This window comes from Ziziphus jujuba, chromosome 5 (genome assembly GCF_031755915.1).
Source record: "Ziziphus jujuba cultivar Dongzao chromosome 5, ASM3175591v1".
In the NCBI taxonomy this organism is placed as follows: Eukaryota; Viridiplantae; Streptophyta; class Magnoliopsida; order Rosales; family Rhamnaceae; genus Ziziphus; species Ziziphus jujuba.
Genome location: NC_083383.1, coordinates 4,913,067 through 4,925,667, shown reverse-complemented (window position 1 = coordinate 4,925,667; position 12,601 = coordinate 4,913,067). Strand labels below are relative to the sequence as shown.

General features: G+C 37.1%; 1 pseudogene; it reads left to right on the top strand.

Moving 5' to 3' along the window:
* Positions 1 to 11,262, top strand: part of LOC125420115 (photosystem I P700 chlorophyll a apoprotein A2-like) — a 41,385-nt pseudogene extending 30,123 nt beyond the window's left edge.
* Positions 11,263 to 12,601: the final 1,339 nt, after the last annotated feature.

Below are 12,601 nucleotides of genomic sequence, written 5' to 3'. Positions count from 1 at the left end.
AAAAGTTGTTGGTTGTTGTTCTTTGTAATTCAAGTTTTTTTATCAAATCCTTTAACTAATTTGAATCCAAATAATTTAGCACTCAAACTCAAATATCCAGCAGCAAAAATAACTCTCCAGAAACTCCAAATATGGAATAAATAATCAACAAAGGAGCAGTTACAAGAAATTTCCAGCAACAAGTTTCAACACCAATTTTCAACAAACCGATATATATATATATCTTTTATATTCAGCTTTCTTCCTTTTTTTTTCTTTTTTTTTTTTCGCTCATTGAATATCAAACACAACTGTAGTAGCAAGAATAAACAACAAATTTGCAATTCCAACTCCAAAAATTCACCAAACCCGTGACCTCCAAATAAACACAAATGTGCAGTTTTTTTTTTTTTTTAAATGTTGCCGCAAACTCTCTCTTTTTTTTTTTTCTGAATAGATGAATGCAAATATTTAAGACTAAACAGAAAATAAAAATCAACAATACCCAAAGTTAAAGGACAATGATGAAAGACAACCAACAAACTAGGAAACAAAAAATACGGTAAAACTAGGAAATCCTAATTCAACTAGGAATGAATTTTTTTTTTCTTTTTTTTTTTTTTAAGATGCAGAACGTGTATGGGATGGATGCAACCTTAACCTAATGCTAAAACTTGCAGAATAACACAACAACAAATAAAGCAAATAAAGATAGATCGAACCTGAACAAAATTTAGCTCTGACACTAAATGATACGAACCTAGGACGACCTGCTCCTAAACCCGTATTATATTAGCCTGGATCTTAATTAAGTTCAAGTTCTAATGGAATTGACCTCAACCCCTAACCAACCTGTGGTTAGAAAACTTGGTATAATGTAGACGCCACAATAGGGGATGGAAAGCCTATTGATAAGTCAAGCTAAAACAACCAATTCTCTAATGGTGTTTTAGGTGTTCTCAAAGAACAAAGAGATAATAAATCTCACAAGTATTTTCTCAATCAAATCAAAGTTGTATTCTAATTGAAAAATAAGCCTTTAAATAGGCTTTGAAAGAAACAAAATAAAGCCTAAAAACTCTAGGAAAAACCGGCCACACAATGAAGAGTTCTATGGTGGCCGAAATTCTCACTCCTTTGCTAATCTAATTTGGATTAATTAATTCCTTTATTTCGAATTAGGAATTAATTAATTTACAATAAAAATAATAAAATAATAACTTTCCTAAACTTATTGTTCCAAAAAATAAATAAATAAAAACTAAAAAGTAATGGTAATTTTCTAACACAAAAAGTAGAATCAAATTAGGAAACTATAATACTAGCTTTTTGACTAAGTTGACTTTGATCAATCTTTGACCAAATTGACCTCCAAATCAGCTTTAATATGCTTTGTAGGATGCAAAATAAGCTGAATATGAAGCCCCACACGTTGCCCATGCTTGGAAGAGGAAGAAAAAGCCAACTTAGCAAAATACAGTAAAGCCAGCACAAAATACAGTAAAAAACAGGCCAAATTTGAAGCTGTCCGTACAACCCATTTTTCAATGCCTTTGAAGCTGCCTTGACTTGATTCCATATCCTATTAGAGTTGGAACCATTTCATGCTGCCTGTTGTCCATATTTGCACCAAAACTGCTACCGAGGTCCATATTGGCTTCCACCACTTGGATGCTTAGAATAGGCTTTGTATCTTCAAGTATGGATAAGCTCTGTTGAGAATTGATTACCCCCTGTATAAATTCTCCCAGGTTGTCCTTAAATGTCTTAATTTGAGCTTTTGTGATTGGCCTGGTCTTCATCCGTGTCGAGTTAGCACCCCAGCGGGTTATCAGTTGAGCGGGCTCGGGCAGAATCACATCACTTATTCCTTGGATAAAGACAGCAAGATTGTCCTTGAACTTGTTGGCTTGGGCTAGTGATCGGCCCCACCTTCATTTGTATTGGATCAACACCCCAGCGGGTTGTCGGTTGAACGGTCTCGGGCGGATTCGCATCAGTTCGTGCTGCTATGCATGCAGCCAGTTTTATGGTAAGAGACTATGATCCAACTACTCGATATCATGATCTATTAGATCATGTCCTTAGACATCGCGATGCAAACATATCACATCTCAACTAGGTATGTATTTTTTTAGGCTTTCATAGTTTTGGTTTGTATATTCATAATGATACTATGAGCGTTTTAGGGCATCCCTAAGATATGTTTCCAGATACTGCTGTACAATTACAGCCTGTCTTTGCTCAATGGATACAAAACACCCATTCTTTAGCACCTGGCACAACGGCCTCTGGTTCAACAACAAGTACCAATTTAACTTAGGGGGGTGGTGATTTAGTGGCCGTGGGCGGCAAGGTTGCTTTGTTACCTATACCATTAGGAACCATCAATTTTTTGGTACATCGTATTTATGCATTTACGATTCATGTGACAGTATTGATACTTCTGAAAGGTATTCTATTTGCTCATAGTTCATATTTGATACCAGATAAAGAAAATCTTGGTTTTTGTTTCCCTTGTGATGGGCCTTGAAAGGGGGGGAGACATGTTAAGTATCCGCTTAGGATCATGTCTTCTTAGGGCTATTCTGGATGTATAATTCAATTTCGGTAGTAATATTCCATTTTAGTTGGAAAATACAGTCAGATGTTTGGGGTAGTATAAGTGATCAAGGAATGGTAACTCATATCACATGAGGAAACTTTACGCAAAGTTCCATTGCGATTAATAGGTGGCTCCGTGATTTCATATGGGCACAGGCATCCCGGGTAATTCGGTCATATGGTTCTTCATTATCTGCATATGGCCTTTTTTTTTCCTAGGTGCTCATTTTGTATGGGATATTATTCTAATGTTTCTATTCAATGGGAGTGATTATTGGCAAAAACTTATTGAACCCATCGTTTGGGCTCATAATAAACTAAAAGTTGCTCCTGCTACTCAACCTAGAGCCTTGAGCATTGTCCAAAGATGTGCTGTAGGAGTAACCCAATACCTTCTGGGTGGAATTTCCACAACATGGGCATTCTTCATAGCAAGAATTATTGTAGTAGGATAATGGCTAGGAGGATTTGAAAGGCATTGTGACATTCAGATTTCCAAGGTTTAGCCAAGGCTTATCTCAGGACCCCACTATTGGTCGTACTTGGTTTGGTATTGCTAACGCACATGACTTCGATGACTTTGAAAGTCATGATGACATTACTGAGGAATGTCTTTATTAGAATATTTTTGCTTCCCATTTTAGGCAATAGGAATAATTTTTCTGTGGACTTTAGAAAATCTATTTTATGTAGCTTTGCAAGGAAACTCTGAGGCATGGTACAGATCCTTTAGGGGTAAGACCTATTGCTCTTGCAATTTGCGATCCTCATTTTGGTCAACCGGCTATGGAAGTTTTTACTCAGGGGGGTGCTCTTGGCCTAGTGAATATCGCTTATTCTGATGTTTATCAGTGACCATATACAATCGGTTTACATACTCATGGAGATATTTATAATGGAGCTTTTTTTCTATTATTTCTTTCGACTATATCTTTAATAGCCGGTTGGTTACACCTACAACTGAAATGGAAACCAAGCATTTCGTGGTTTAAAAATGCCAAATTGCACTCAATCATCATTTATCAGAACTATTCGGAGTAAGTTCCTTGGCTTGGATAGGACATTTAGTTCATGTTGCTATTCTGGGAGCCGAGGGGGAATACGTTTGCTGGAATAATTTTTTAGATGTATTACCGCACCCCTAAGGATTAGGCCCACTTTTTATAGGTTAGTGGAATCTTTATATTCAAAACCCCGATTCAAGTAGTCATTTATTTGGTACCTCCCAAGGGGCCGGAACTGCCATTCTAACCCTTCTCGGAGGATTCCAACCACAAACGCATTCCTCCGGGGGGGCGATAGGGGCGTGGACATAAGGGTCTTTATGACACAATAAATAATTTGATTCATTTTCAATTAGGCCTTGCTCTAGCCTCTTTAGGGATTATTACTTCCTTGGTCGCTCAACACATGTACTCTTTACCCGCTTATGCATTCATAGCACAAGACATTACTACTCAAGCTGCTTTATATACTCATCACAAATACATCACAAGATTCATCATGGCAAGGGCTTTTGTTCATGGAGCTGTATTTTTTATTAGGGATTACAATTTGGAATAGAATGAGGATAATGTCTTGGCAAGAATGTTAGACCATAAAGAAGGCATTTTATCCCATTTAAGTTGGGCCAGCCTCTTTTTAGGGTTCTATACTTTAGGATTTTATGTTCATAATGATGTCATGCTTGCTTTTAATACTTCGGATAAACAAATCTTGATCGAGCCTGTATTTGTCCAATGGATACAATCAGCTCATGGTAAAACTTCATATGGGTTCGATGTACTTTTATCTTCAACGAATGGTCCCACGTTCAATGCAGGTTGAAGCATATGGTTGCCTGGTTGGTTAAATGCTATTAATGAGAATAGTAATTCATTATTCTTAACAATAGGACCAGGAGACTTTTTGGTTCATCATGCTATTGCTTTAGGTTTACATACAACTACATTGATCTTGTTGAAGTGTGGCAATTTTGCCACTTGATGGTGCATGTCACCGGCTAGCATGCACATCTTGGTATCAAATCCTTTCCTTTTATGAGTTTATATTTTTTGTATGTTTTTAATTGATGCAAGGTATATTTTGATCATGTTTTGTGCCTAAGTTATGCATGCAAAAGTATAGGCAAAATTATGCACAAAAGAGTAGGAATGTTATGCTTGAAATGCCTATGGTGCTCAATTCATAATTTCCAGCAGCATAGTTCCACTATTTATCATAATTTGAAGGATGTCTACAGACATATATATAAGACTATGTTTCAAATTTCAGGTCAAAATGACATGGGAAAGTCCATTTTCTGTTCCAAACAGATTATTGTATCTGATGGGCCCAGTACGCAGAGTATGGGTCAGTTTGGGAGCTGTTTGGCCCATGATCCGGTTCCAGAACTTTCCTAGCTCTTGGAAAAATATTTATTGATGACCAAGGATACTTCAAACCAAGTTTCATAAGCAGATACAAAGGGGAACTAAATAGGTGAAGCTAGTTTGGTTGTTTACCCAAACTAGTTAAACAATAGGAACTTAGTTCAAACCATGTGCCACTTTTTACTATATTTGGAATAGACGTGTTGCAGCTGGTTTTTACCTCTTTTATTCATGAAAAGTTAGGTGTTGACCATTTTACTTTGTAAATTTCAAATACTTTACCCATTTTGTAAGCTCACATGCTTGGCATGTGTGAACTAGTTGTAATTTCAAGCTTATATTGTAAAATGAATGAAATGGCTACACATCTAAGCCTTATTTTCAAAAGCCAACATGGTCCTCTTCTTCTTATCTCTTCTTCAACACCTTAGAACAATTTAGGAACCCTAAAAAACCAGAAAACACCATAACCAAAACCTAAAAACACAACTCACACACAACCATTCCCAAGAGCATCACCAAAAGCTTGCTTGTTGCTAACACTTCAAGCTAGCTTGCTCTTGGTCATAACCTTCTCACCCCAACAAAGTGGTATCAGAGCAAGGCACATTTTTGTGAGATTTGTGAGTTTTTTGGGCTGGTTCGTTCCTTGAGAGTGAAGAGATACTTGAAAGCACAAATATATTTTTATATTCCTTCATACTCGAAAGCAACATTTGCATGGCTTCTTCAAGTTTTTCAACTCCTTCTCCTCCTATCTTCAATGGGGAGAACAACAACATTTGGAGTATCAAGATGCAAGCCTACTTGAAGGCTTATGGTCTTTGGGAGGTCACCATAAATCCCCAAGAACCCGAGCCTTTGAGACAAGGGGCAACGATCAAACCAAATCAAGCACCATGAGGAGGAATTGGCTAAAGGTTTCAAGGCTCTCACCGCCATTCATTCTTGTATTAATGATACCATTTTCACAAGGATAATGGCATGTGAGAGTGCCAAAGAAGCTTGTGACAAACTTCAAGATGATTTCCAAGGGAGTGCAAGGACAAGGCAAATGCAAATCCTTAACCTAAGGAGGGAGTTTGAGACTATCAAAATGAAAGACAAAGAAACGGTTAAGGAGTTCACCACAAGGGTTCTTAATGTGGTGAATCAAATTAGGGTGCTAGGTGAAAGATTAAGTGACCAAAGGATTGTGGAGAAGGTGTTGGTCTCCTTGCCGGAGAGGTTTGAAGCTAAGATATCTTCATTGGAGGAGTCAAGGAACCTAAATGAAATTTCCTTGACCGAGTTGGTGAATGCCTTGCAAGCTACGGACCAAAGGAGGAGGATTAGACATGAAGAATCAATGGAGGCTGCATTTGTGCCTAAACAACATCAAAAGACACAAAATCAAAAGAAGAACAAGCTTAAGGTCATAAAGGAGAAAGGTGAAACTAGCAAACCCGAGAGGAAGTCCTATGAACCTTGTCACCATTGCAAGAAGAAAGGTTATCATCCAAGAAGGTGTTGGTGGAGGCCGGATGCATTTTGCCATAAATGCCAACAAAAGGGTCATGTGGAGAGAGTATGCAAGGCTAACAAGAAAGATAAGCAACAAGCAAATGTTGCAAAAGATAATGCAAGTGATAGAGAATCCGAAGAGTTGTTTATTGCTACTCTTTTTAGTAGCATTAAGAATGATGAAGGATGGATCATTGATAGTGGAGCAACACACCATATGTCTCACAAGCATGAGTGGTTCACAAACTTTGATAGGAGCAGCCACAACAAAGTTAAAATTGGAAATGGAGCCTTGATGGAAGTGAAAGGCAAAGGAGATGTGGTGATACACACCACCAAAGGTATCAAAACTATCCATGATGTTCTCTATGTACCTCCTTTATGTGAGAACTTACTTAGTGTAGGTCAAATGCTTGAGAACAAATATGCATTACACTTCTCAAACATGACATGCACTATAGTTGATCCACATGGAAATGAATTAATGTGTGTTAAAATGAAGAACAAGAATTTTAGGTTGAATATGGATGAAAATGGTGCATCGGTTGCATTGAACACCTCTCAACTTTGGCATAAAAGACTAGGCCATGCTAGCTTTAAGTCATTGGTAGGCACACATGAACTTGTTAGAGACATGCCATTGGTGGAGAAGCAAGAACATGTGTGTGAAGTGTGTCAAAAAGGAAAGCATACTAGGCTAGCATTTCAATCTTGTTCTTGGAGATCAAAGGAGAACCTAGGACTTATACATTCGGATATTTGTGGTCCTATGAGTGTTCCATCCTTAAATGGCAGCAAGTATTTCATAACTTTCATTGATGATTACTCAAGAATGTGTTGGGTGTATTTCCTTGAAAGAAAATCACAAGCTTTGGAGAAGTTTGTAGAATTTATGAAGTTAGTGCAAAATCAATCCGGTTGCATTATAAAGGTGTTAAGGACGGACAATGGTGGGGAATACACAAGTGAGGCTTTCAAACAACTTTATAAGGATCATGGTATAGTTCATCAATTCACTACACCATACACACCACAACAAAATGGTGTATGTGAAAGGAAGAACCGTACCATCATGGAAATGGCTAGATGTTTGTTGTTTGAAAGTGGCTTGCCAAATAAGTTTTGGGCCGAAGGAGTTAATACATCCATCTACATCCAAAATAGGCTTTACTCCAAGTCTTTGAGGAGTAAAACCCCATTTGAGCTTTGGTTTGGATATAAGCCTTCTCTTGATCATCTAAGGGTATTTGGAAGCATTTGTTACATCTTAGTACCACAAGAGAAGAGAGGAAAGCTTGATGAAAGGTCACAAGTTGGTGTCTTGGTTGGCTATAGTGATGTGACCAAGGGATATAGAGTGTATAACTTGGAAACCAAGAAACTTGTGATAAGTAGAGATGTGAAAGTTGATGAGGAAGCTAAATGGGTTTGTAGTAAGGAGGAGTTGGCTAGTATGGATGAAAACAATCGGCTTGAAGCTCATGATAACGATGAGGAACAAGGAAATGATGAAGGTGCTGCCTATGATGATGAATATGATGAGAATGAGCTAGAAATCTCCATAGGGGCTGACTTGGAGATTGGTGATGGTTTGAGAGGCACAAAGACTCTTAATGAGATTTATGAAAGGTGTAATGTAGCATTGAGTGATCCAATCAATGTCCATGAGGCTATGGCAAGAAAAGAGTGGAGACAAGCAATGCAAGATGAAATTGATGTGATAAACAAGAATGACACTTGGATCTTGTTAACACAACCGAAGGGAAAGAATGCTATTGCGGTGAAGTGGATCTTTAGGACCAAGTACAATCCGGATGGGTCCATAAATAAGCACAAGGCAAGGCTTGTTGTCAAAGGATATGCACAATAAGCCGGTGCGGATTATGGAGAGACTTTTGCACCGGTTGCAAGCATGAAAACCATAAGACTTCTCCTTGCAATTTCAGCACAAAAGTCTTGGAAAGTATATCACCTTGATGTGAAGTCAGCCTTCTTGAATGGAATATTGAAGGAGGAGGTCTATGTTATGCAACCCGAAGGTTTTGTGAAGAAAGGAAGTGAAGAAAAGGTATACAAGCTACACAAGGCCTTGTATGGCCTTAAACAAGCTCGTAGGGCATGGTATGCCAAGATAGATGGTTTTTTGACAAAGCATGGATTTAGGAGGAGTCCTAATAAGCCTACATTGTATATTAGGACTCATGGTTGCATGGTATTGGTGTCTTTTTATGTTGATGACCTCCTAGTGACCGGTGGTAATGAGAAAGAAGTGAGCAATTTCAAAAGAGAGCTAGAATTGGACTTTGAGATGTCTAGCCTTGGAGAGATGAAATACTTTCTTGGAATTGAAGTTGTCCAATCATCCAAGGGCATCTTCATATCTCAAGAAAGCTATATGAAGGAGTTGCTCAAGAAGTTTGACATGGAGGATTGTAATAGCGTTGCCACACCTATGAATGAAGGCACCAAGTTGGTGAAGGATGATGATTCTCCAAAGGTAAATCCTTCCATCTATAGAAGTTTAATTGGTAGCCTTTTATATGTATGCTCTACTAGACCGGATATCATGTTTAGTGTGGCTGTTTTGTCAAGATTTATGCATAGTCCATCACAAAATCATCTTAGTTGTGCAAAAAGAATCCTGAGGTATTTGAAAGGTACTAGTGATTTTGGTATATGGTACAAGGATGGCGTAGATGAAGCTTTGCTTGGTTATAGTGATAGTGATTGGGCTGGTTCTTTGGATGATAGCAAGAGCACATCGGGCTACATTTACACTCTTGGAAATGGTCCTTTCTCATGGAATTCCAAGAAGCAACAAACCGTTGCACAAAGCACCGCGGAAGCCGAGTATATTGCTTGCTCAAGTTGTGCTAATCAAGGTGTTTGGCTTAGAAAATTATTGGAGGACTTGAGCTTGAAGCAAGAGGAAGCCACGGTAATATTGTGTGACAATACTTCAGCAATAGCAATTGCACAAAATCCAGCCCAACATGGGAGGACCAAGCACATACCGGTCAAGTATCATTCCTTAAGGAAATTTGAAGCAAGTGGTGAAGTGAAGTTGGAGTATGTGACTTTCGAGGAGAACTTGGTGGATATCTTCACCAAGCCATTGGGAAAGAAGAGATTTGAGATATTGAGAGGACTTCTCAATGTCTCATACAAAATTGCCAAGGAGGAGTGTTGAAGTGTGGCAATTTTGCCACTTGATGGTGCATGTCACCGGCTAGCATGCACACCTTGGTATCAAATCCTTTCCTTCTATGAGTTTATATTTTTTGTATGTTTGTAATTGATGCAAGCTATATTTTGATAATTTTTTGTACCTAAGTTATGTATGCAAAAGTATAGGCAAAATTATGCACAAAATAGTAGGAATGTTATGCTTGAAATGCCTATGGTGCTGGATTCATAATTTCCAGCAGCATAGTTCCACTATTTATCATAATTTGAAGGATGTCTACAGACATATATATAAGACTATGTTTCAAATTTCAGGTCAAAATGACATGGGAAAGTCCATTTTCTATTCCAAACAGATTATTGTATCTGATGGGCCCAGTACGCAGAGTATGGGTCAGTTTTGGAGCTGTTTGGCCCATGATCCGATTCCAGAACTTTCCTAGCTCTTGGAAAAATATTTATTGATGACCAAGGATACTTCAAACCAAGTTTCATAAGCAGATACAAAGGGGAACTAAGTAGGTGAAGCTAGTTTGGTTGTTTACCCAAACTAGTTAAACAATAGGAACTTAGTTCAAACCATGTGCCACTTTTCACTATATTTGGAATAGACATGTTGCAGCTGGTTTTTACCTCTTTTGTGTATGAAAATTTAGGTGTTGACCATTTTACTTTTTAAATTTCAAATACTTTACTAATTTTGTAAGCTCACATGCTTGGCATGTGTGAACTAGTTGTAATTTCAAGCTTATATTGTAAAATGAATGAAATGGCTACACATCTAAGCCTTATTTTCAAAAGCCAACGTGGTCCCCTTCTTCTTATCTCTTCTTCAACACCTTAGAACACTTTAGGAACCCTAAAAAACTAGAAAACACCATAACCAAAACCTAAAAACACAACTCACACACAACCATTCCCAAGAGCATCACCAAAAGCTTGCTTGTTGCTAACACTTCAAGCTAGCTTGCTCTTGGTCATAACCTTCTCACCCTAACAGATCTTAGTAAAAGGGGCTTTAGATGCACGTGGTTCCATGTTAATGCCAGATAAAAGGGATTTTGGTTATAGTTTTCTTTACGACAGTCCGAAATGAGGTCGTACTTATGATATTTTGGGTTGGGACACATTTTATTTGGCGGTTTTTTGGATGTTAAATACCATTGGACGGGTGACTTTTTATTGGCATTCGAAGAACATCACATTATGGCAGGGTAACGTTTCATTGTTTAATGAGTCTTCCATTTATTTGATGGGATGGTTAAAAGATTATTTATGGATAAACTCTTCACAACTTATCAATGGATATAACCCTTTTGGTATGAATAGTTTATCAGTTTGGGCGTGGACGTTTTTATTTGGACATCTTGCTTAGGCTACTGGTTTTATGTTCTTAATTCCTTGTCATGGATATTGGCAGGAATTGATCGAAACTTTAGCATGGGCTCATGAACGAACATGTTTGGCTAATTTGATTCGATGGATAGATAAACCGGTGGCTCTTTCCATTGTGCAAGCAAGATTGGTCGGGTTAGCCCACCTTTTTCTTTTAGTGGAGAAGGGGGACTGCCTTCTTATATTTCTACGTCTAGGATCCAACTTGTATCATTGGAACTAAACTACTAGGAATTGAACCATTATGGCAAGAAAAAGTTTGAATCAGAGGGAGAAGAAAAGGCAAAAATTGGAACAAAAATATCATTTGACTCGTCGATCCTCAAAAAAAGAAATAAGCAAAGTTCTGTCGTTGAGTGAAAAATGGGAAATTCATGGAAAATTACAATCCCCACCTCATAATAGTGCGCCTACATGCCTTCATCAATGTTGTTTTTGGACCGGAAGACCAAGAGCTAACTATCGAGACTTCGGTCTATCCAGACACACTTCGTGAAATGGTTTATGCATGTTTATTGCCAAGAGCAACAACATCAAGTTGTTAAGGATTAAACTATCTTTTCGTTTTTCTATTCATTTCTATGATCAGTGATCATAAAGGGCCCCTTTTTCCATTATGTATAAATGGGCTATCCTATTTGTACAGATATGGTTGAGGGGTGCATTCAATCTTGTTTTCCCATTAGTTTCCCACTCATCTTTTCATCGCAGGGTAGAGTAGCTTGGTAGCTCGCAAGGCTCATAACCTTGAGGTCACGGGCTCAAATCCCGTCTCTGCAACATTTTTTTTGACAAAAAATTTTAGGTTTGGTTTTGTTAATTTGTTAACTAATAATTAATTACTGTTTTTCTTTGGGAGCAGGAGAAAAAAGAAGGGGGGATAGAACCAATATACTATTGTGATCAACTTTACTTAATCCTTTATTCTATTAACTTCAATACATTAAGTTATTATTCAGCATGGATAGTGGGAATCGAACCCACATCTTCTCCTTGGCAAAGAGAAATTTTACCATTTGACTATATTCGCATCTTGTTTTTTTGTTCCTGGTATGAAATGTATAGATTATATTGGAGCAGAGTTAGGCCAAATACTCTCTTTCATTTTTATATTTTTTGTTATTTATAGTATATATAATTATATATATAATATAATTTTATATAATTTTTAAATTTATTATATTATGATATATTGTGAATAAAAAAATAAATAACATTTTTTTCATTTATATATCTTATTATGTATTTATATATTATATTTTATTTCGCTATAATATTTGTTTATATAGTTTATATATAATTTATAATACATATTTATTTCATATTTATATAAACAAAATTTACAAAGTAAATACGCAAATACAATAAGTTTAACCCCTCCCTCTAATTTTTAGAATATTTTTCTTTATTTGTATTTTATTTTTGGGGCTTATATGGAATTTTAATATGTCTCACAACCTGAAAGAATTGAGGGAGGGTCAGTTGTAGATCTAAAGCGAATAGGTTCAAGAAATGAGAGAATTAAGGATACCCACCAGAAAGACTAATCCAATCCATAATGA